Below are 6,775 nucleotides of genomic sequence, written 5' to 3'. Positions count from 1 at the left end.
TCTGGACCCTCTCCATGTTGTCCACATCCCTCCTGAAATGGGGCGCACAGAACTGGACACAATACTCCAGCTGCGGCCTGACCAGCGTCGCATAGAGGGGGAGGATCACCTCCCTGGCTCTACTCGAGATGCACCTGTGGATGCACGACAAGGTCCGGTTAGCCCTGCCAACCATGACCTCGCATTGTCGGCCCATGTTCATCTTGGAGTCAATAATGACACCAAGATCCCTTTCCGCCTCCGTGCTCTCAAGTAGGGAGCTCCCCATCGTATAAGTGTGCTGCTGGTTCCTACTACCCAAGTCATCAAGATTGCTGATGAAGAAATTGAACAGCGCAGGCCCCAGGACCGAGCCCTGGGGGCCTCCACTACCCACCTCCCCCCAAGTCGAGTATGATCCATCCACCACCACCCTCTGAGTGCGACCCTTCAGCCAATCTGCAATCCATCTGACCGTGTAGGCATCTATGCCACAGTCGCCTAGTTTATTAATTAGGATGGGGTGAGAGACGGTGTCAAAGGCCTTGCTGAAGTCCAGAAAGACTACATCCACCGCGACACCTGTGGTGTCGCGAACTTGCTTCCAGCAGTTCTCCTTTGCAAGGGGGGCAGGAAGAGGGTATTTGACATCTTGGAACCAGAAAAAATAAATAAATTATATACTAAAATCAAACATTACTATATTTTATTTAAAAAACTATTGTTCTCCTGATTTGTGTGTGTTTGCATAGTGTATATAGGGGCAATGGCATAATAGCTCAAAATAAGTCTTACTCTTGAATATTGTGTATGGGAGTGTGTGTAGGAGGGAAATGTGTGGGGGTGGGTGTGTGGGTTGTGGCGGGGTGTGGGATGCGGGTATGTGTGTGTGGAGGTGTGTGGGGTTTTTGTGGGGGTGTGAGTGTGGGGGGAGGGTGTGACTGGGTGTGTATAGAGTGTGGGAGAAGTTGTGTGTGGGGTGCTGTGGGTGTGGGTATAGTGAGGTGTGTGTGGGAGCCACCTCCCCGTGGCATATAGCCCCTGCTGCTGGTGGCAGCAGCTGGTGGACCTTCAGAGCACTCATGGCTTGTGGCAGGCAGAGCCCCTTGGCAGCACGTGGTTCCAGCCGAATCCTGTGAGCTGCATGTGGTGGCAGGGAGCAGGGCTCCCTGTGGTTCATGTGTAGCTCCTGTGACTCAGAGCCATGCACAGCCAGGGGGAGTCCCACATGATGGAGCCAGTGGCCTGGCCCCACTTTCTGCTGCCATGTGCAGCCCTGGGACTTGGCTGGGGTGGCAGGGAGTGGGTCTGAGCTGGCCTGGCTCCATCGTGTGGGGCTCCTTGCCGCTCCTGGCCAGGTCCTGGGTGTCCCAGCCACCAGCGGAGGGTTCGGGATTGAGAGTGTGGTTGGGGGTAGAAAGGTAAGAAAGGTTTATTGACTTAACAAACACACAACTACATGTAACTAATAAGACCACAATGACAGACAATAACAATTTGCATCAGCAACTTATCGACAGTCCCCTCTGATGCCTGATGTACAACAAGTTCCTTTTCTGCAAAGCTCAGCAAAGTCAGGCGTCCCCAATCAGCGCTGTCCAAGGGGTACCGGGAAGAACCCTGGTATTCAGTCCTCAGGCTCCTCAAGATCCACGGGCCCACCGAAACCAGGTCAGCAGCTAACTTTAAATTAGTAGCTTCCCTCACAGAGCTGCATATCCCTTCTAATGATTTCTGGATGTGCTAGCCAATTTATAACTTCTGATCTATGCTGATAACGTACAGCCATTCAGATTTCTCCCACTACAACTCTTCTTGGGACTGACCAATAGCAGTACAAGCCTTTGCATTCTTCTGATAAGGTTAATTTTAACTACACCACAAGGCCTAACTTACTACTTCTACAAGGCTTTGCTAAATTTATTAGGCCTCACTACATACAAGGCCTCGTTACTCTTTAACTTTAATTAGGCTCTTAGTGGCAACAAACAGCTTATAATACATGAACAAATAATAAGAAACACCTGGTTTAATCTTCACAGTGTTCAGCAAGCACCTTAGACACAATTTTCAGCTGTTACACTGGGAGCTGCATGTGACAGCAGGGAAGGGGCCCAGGCTGCCAGATCCATCGCACAGGGCTCCCACTGGTGGTGTGCAGCTCCAGGTGAGTCTTGGGAGCTGCACATGAGCTGTGGGGAGCCCTGCACTCTGGATGACACTGACCCCATGCTCCAACTGCCCTACCCCACAAGCCCTGGCCCTGGCACAGGTCCCATGCTCCTACCCAGCTGCAGCTTTCCCTCTGCATGCTGCTGCTTCCCTAACTGCTGCCCAGAGTGCTGCAGTATGGACAGGAGGAGGAGCAGCTGCAGGCTAGGGGAGCCAAGTAGTTCCCTGGGTAGCTGCAGCAGTGGCAGCAACCCTGCTCAGAAGCTGTGCACGCTAGGCAAGGCCCTCCCATGGACAAGGGTGGGAGTGAGCATGCTGCCCTGGTGGGAATGGGTGGGTCTTGGCCCTATGCAGAGCACAGCAAGGGCAGCCATGGGCCAGGTCAGATTCAATTAATTGGTGGGCACCTGCCCACGGGCTGAATGAAATTGCCTGGCAGGCTGGATGCAGTCCATGGGCCATATTTTGCCCAAACCTGCTCTCGGCAGTAGGTAGACGAGACTTTGCCAAGATCACACCATAGGGTGTTCTTGGTGTTTGCGGGGGGATGGGAGCGTTCTTTTCTTTAAGGTTGTGGGTATGGATCTGAAAGAAATACTTCGGGTGTCGCTTTGGTGGGTTGCCTGAAAATGCAGGGGACTGGACTTGATGGATAAGGAGGCCCTTCCAACTGCCATGTCACTGAGGGCATCTGTAAAAGAGCAGGGAGCTGAGTTCTCTGCCATTAGTGAAAATTATTGCTAGGTAGGAGGACAGTTATCTTGGGGGCACCAGGCATTTTTTAGATCTGTGTGAGACACAGTGTCAGGTGCTTTTGAAAGTGCATGTCGCAACACAAAAAGGTATGCGTATACATGCCCGAAGTATGTAATGAGCTACTTGAGGGGTAGCAGGATCCTCACAGGTCTCCTTACCAACTGCTGCAGGGCCAGGTGTGACTCTCTGAGATGCCTCCTTTAACACACGTGTAGCCAAAAGCAGAATTGTACCAAGACATGCCATGTGTATTGGAGAGAATGAACCTGTGACAGCCTCTTTGCAGGGCCACAATGCTTCATGTTCTACTGGAAGATGCTCAGGTTACTATAGCGGTGTGGTATGAGGGACCACACAGACCATCGCTCACACCAGTTTGATGCCTTGAACCGTTGTATCGTTGACAATCATGGCTCCTGGCTGAATTAATGCTCTTTCCACCTCTCCCCCTTTGCCCTTCCTAGGTAGTTTGTCATAAGAGGCTATCTTCCCCATGGTGTCCACACTGACTGTGGCAGTGTAAAACTGGGACCTTGTAGGACCAATGACCTCATCAGGGAAATCAAGATTGCCCTGGAGGACAGCTACTACAGCAAGTGCCAGGGCATATGTGGCATCTCCCAGACCTATACCGCATCCAGACTTCCTCACTGCCATTCATCTCTTGCCTACCTGCCAAAGCCGCCTGTTCCCTGGGAATGATACTTTGCCATGTGCAGTGAGCCTTCATGCACAACTCAGCCCACGCAGGGGACAGGGATAAACATGTCATGTCATGTTCAGGTTGCCTAGCCATGTTAGAGATACCCAGAGGGGATGGCAGAGGGAGGATGGCTGGGCAAAACTCAGGGGCACTGCCACATAGCTATGCCAGATAGGATTGGTGAAACAAGGAGGCAGAGCTCTATCTTGTTGCGGGGGGGAAGGGCAGGGGGTGTAACAGGGGACCCTAACCCTGTTACTCAGCCAAGGCTGAGAGCGAGAGAGAAAGAAGGACAGAGGCAGGGGCCAGGAAGGTAGAGGAAGAGGACCTGCAGCCATGAGCCAGAACCCTGTCCGTTTAAGAAACTGCAGCCCTGGGCATGAAGGCTGTCAGTTAATTGAAAGAGGAGAATTCACTGTGAAAAAGGAGGGGAAGGCAAGCAATGGCTGAGGGAAAAGAGCCGTAAATGAAAAAGGGCAGTGTTGGCACAATGACAAGTGGGCATAAAATGGCCATGAGCAAAGGCAGGGAGGAGCCTTGCTGTGGGGAGGGGGGTGCACAAAGTCCTAGCTCGTGTTAAGCTGGAGCTTGGTTAGTTATGTACCAGATATTGCAGGGGTTGGAAGAGAGCCTCAGGAGGGCCCTGCCAGTCCCACATCCTTGAGGTTGGGGGTAGTAGAGACCTCACTTGCCAGTGCTGGGAGGAGAATTACCATGGGTGTAGCCTGGGCTGGCCCTGTTCACACCCTGCTGGGTGACAGAGGAGGTGCAGGAAGCAGACCAGGCTCACAGGGGCCAGCAGGGGTATGGGATGAGGGGCCACTCCAATCCACTATGTCTACTCTGCCCTCGCAAGCCAGAGGTTTTCAAAAGATAAGCACCTGGCACTGACAGTAGGTAAGCTGGCTCCGCGAAGAAGTGACGGGTCAGGCTGATGACAACGGAGGCGGCACTGTACGGACACCTGACTAAACAGCAGGGGTCCCCGACAACCCGCTTTGACCAATGTGTCCTGTGTCAGGAGTGCTCTGTGGCAATGCAGGAACCTTCTGATGTACAGACACACAGAACTCAAGGAAACAGACCGAGTTTAAATGTTTCTGAGTGAACTTCAGTCCTATTATCAGAAAGCAGTGGGAGACGATGGAGAAGATGCAGCCACCCCCACCTGGAAATGGGACACTTGGCACAGGCTGTTCAAAGACCCCCTGGGAGGGGAAGTGGACAAGAAGAATGAAAAGGACAACAATGCAACTGGACCCAAAGACAGTGAGGAAGACAGCAACAGGATCAGCAGCAGCGGAAGTGACATCGACATCGACAAGGACAGAAAATGAACTGAGAATGTAAACCTCAACTCGGGGGCTGGACTAAGGGACTGCGATTGGGTTAGGGCAGGGGTGTCCAACCTTTTTGAATGTGGGGCCGGATCATGAACTTTTTATCACCCAGTGGGCTGGTGAGCCATATTCAAAGACCTCACAGGAAGCGGTATCACATCAGAAAGTGATGTCACATGACCTTTGACACCAATGAAGTTGCAGGAAGTGACAATGATATGGATCTGGAAATGTGGTTTAAAATCCAAAATAAAAACAATATAAAAGCAACAATGAAATAATACCAAACACTTGACTAAAATAAACACTTTCACTTCTACTCACTTCTCAATGAATGAAAGAAGCATAATGCAAGTCGACAGATCAAATGTGGAAAAGATATCAGCCAGAGTGGAAACTAATCAAAGCAACAAAAAATGGGCATTTTTGAGAATAATCTTCAAGAAGATTTACTTTTATTGTATTAGTAACTTGTTAGTAACACATCTTTAACAAGTAGTAACAAGTTGAACCCCCAATCCCCCACAAAGAGAAACAGAAGCAAACACAATCCAAACACTGGACAGTATTTTTACAAAGATTTTTACCTGTTGGTTAGGCGGGAGAAGTGTAGCTGCCTTCCTCCCACCTGCGTGCCCTTGCCTTGCTTCTTGGGAACAGTAGCGAGCAGACAGCAGCAGCACCAGCTGGGCTGATGATGCAAAGAACTTCTAGTGCTGCTGTGGCTATTTTTTTTTTATTCCTCCTGACAATGAGCAGGGGGGTTTTGGGATGTGAATCTCCCCCTCTACCCCTCACTGCTCTCAGCTCCCTAGCAGGTGGCTGGGGAAGGGGAGGGTGGGGGAAGCATGGTGCAGATGAGGAATCGGGTATGGCAGAGCTGGTGGGGAAAGGAAACTCCTGCCTGCTGCTGCTGCCGCTTCCGTATTCCGCAGTGGTTGCTCATCCTGGGAATCAGGTGACAAGAGCTGGCAGCAGCCTTCTGTCCCAGCCCTGAAGCTTGCTCCTTCCCCGCCCCCACGGCTCAGCCGGGCACGGCCGCAGCTGCAGCCGGGCACGGAGCGGAGTGGGGCAGGGAGAGCTGCTGCCACGTGCAGAAGCCCCAGTCAGGGCTCCTCCTCATCCTCCCAGCTGCAGCCTCCTTGGGATATGTGGAAAAGGCGCTCTCTGCTCCGACGCTGCCCGCCTTGCTGCCCCGGTGGCTGCATGTGCCTGTGCCACCCCCCGCTACTGCCTCGGCCCCACGCGGCTCCACCGCTGAGCCCTGGCCCTGACCCCACACTGCTGCCTCTGCCTGCTTTCAAGGATGCCTGGTAAGTTGTCCAGGCACCAGGGAGCGTGTGCGCCCGGGTCCTGCCATGGGACACTGCTCGCTGCGGGCTGCGTGTGGGAACCTTGTCCCTTCCCCAGTGCTTCAGCAGCCATTCGGAAGCTGCTGAGGGGCTGGGGGAGGGCCAAGGGGTGGGAACGAAAGTAAACGGTGTTTACTTTTGTTTCCTGTCACAACACCTCGGGCCTTAGAAAACGGCTTGGCGGGCCGCATGGTGGACAAGCCAGGGTTAGGGAAAGGGCAGCGGGTGTGTGCGCAGGGGAGCAGGTGCATTTATTGTACCGGGTGCGCAGTTTCTTAATGTGGTTTAAGGTGTGTGATGGAAAGTTTATGCTAGATGATGTATATATAACTCTCTCTCTATAAATATATATATTTAAAAAAAACCAAGCAAAATAAATACAAAAACAACCCGGCGCCGACAGTGCTATACCACTAGAAGGACATCCTGTGTGTGGGCTGCTGACTGGTGCCCCCCCACCACACATCTAACAA

Source organism: Alligator sinensis, unplaced genomic scaffold (genome assembly GCF_000455745.1).
Source record: "Alligator sinensis unplaced genomic scaffold, ASM45574v1 scaffold790_1, whole genome shotgun sequence".
NCBI classification, from domain to species: domain Eukaryota; kingdom Metazoa; phylum Chordata; order Crocodylia; family Alligatoridae; genus Alligator; species Alligator sinensis.
The sequence above is the reverse complement of the archived record's forward strand: the minus strand, read 5'-3'. Positions refer to the sequence as shown.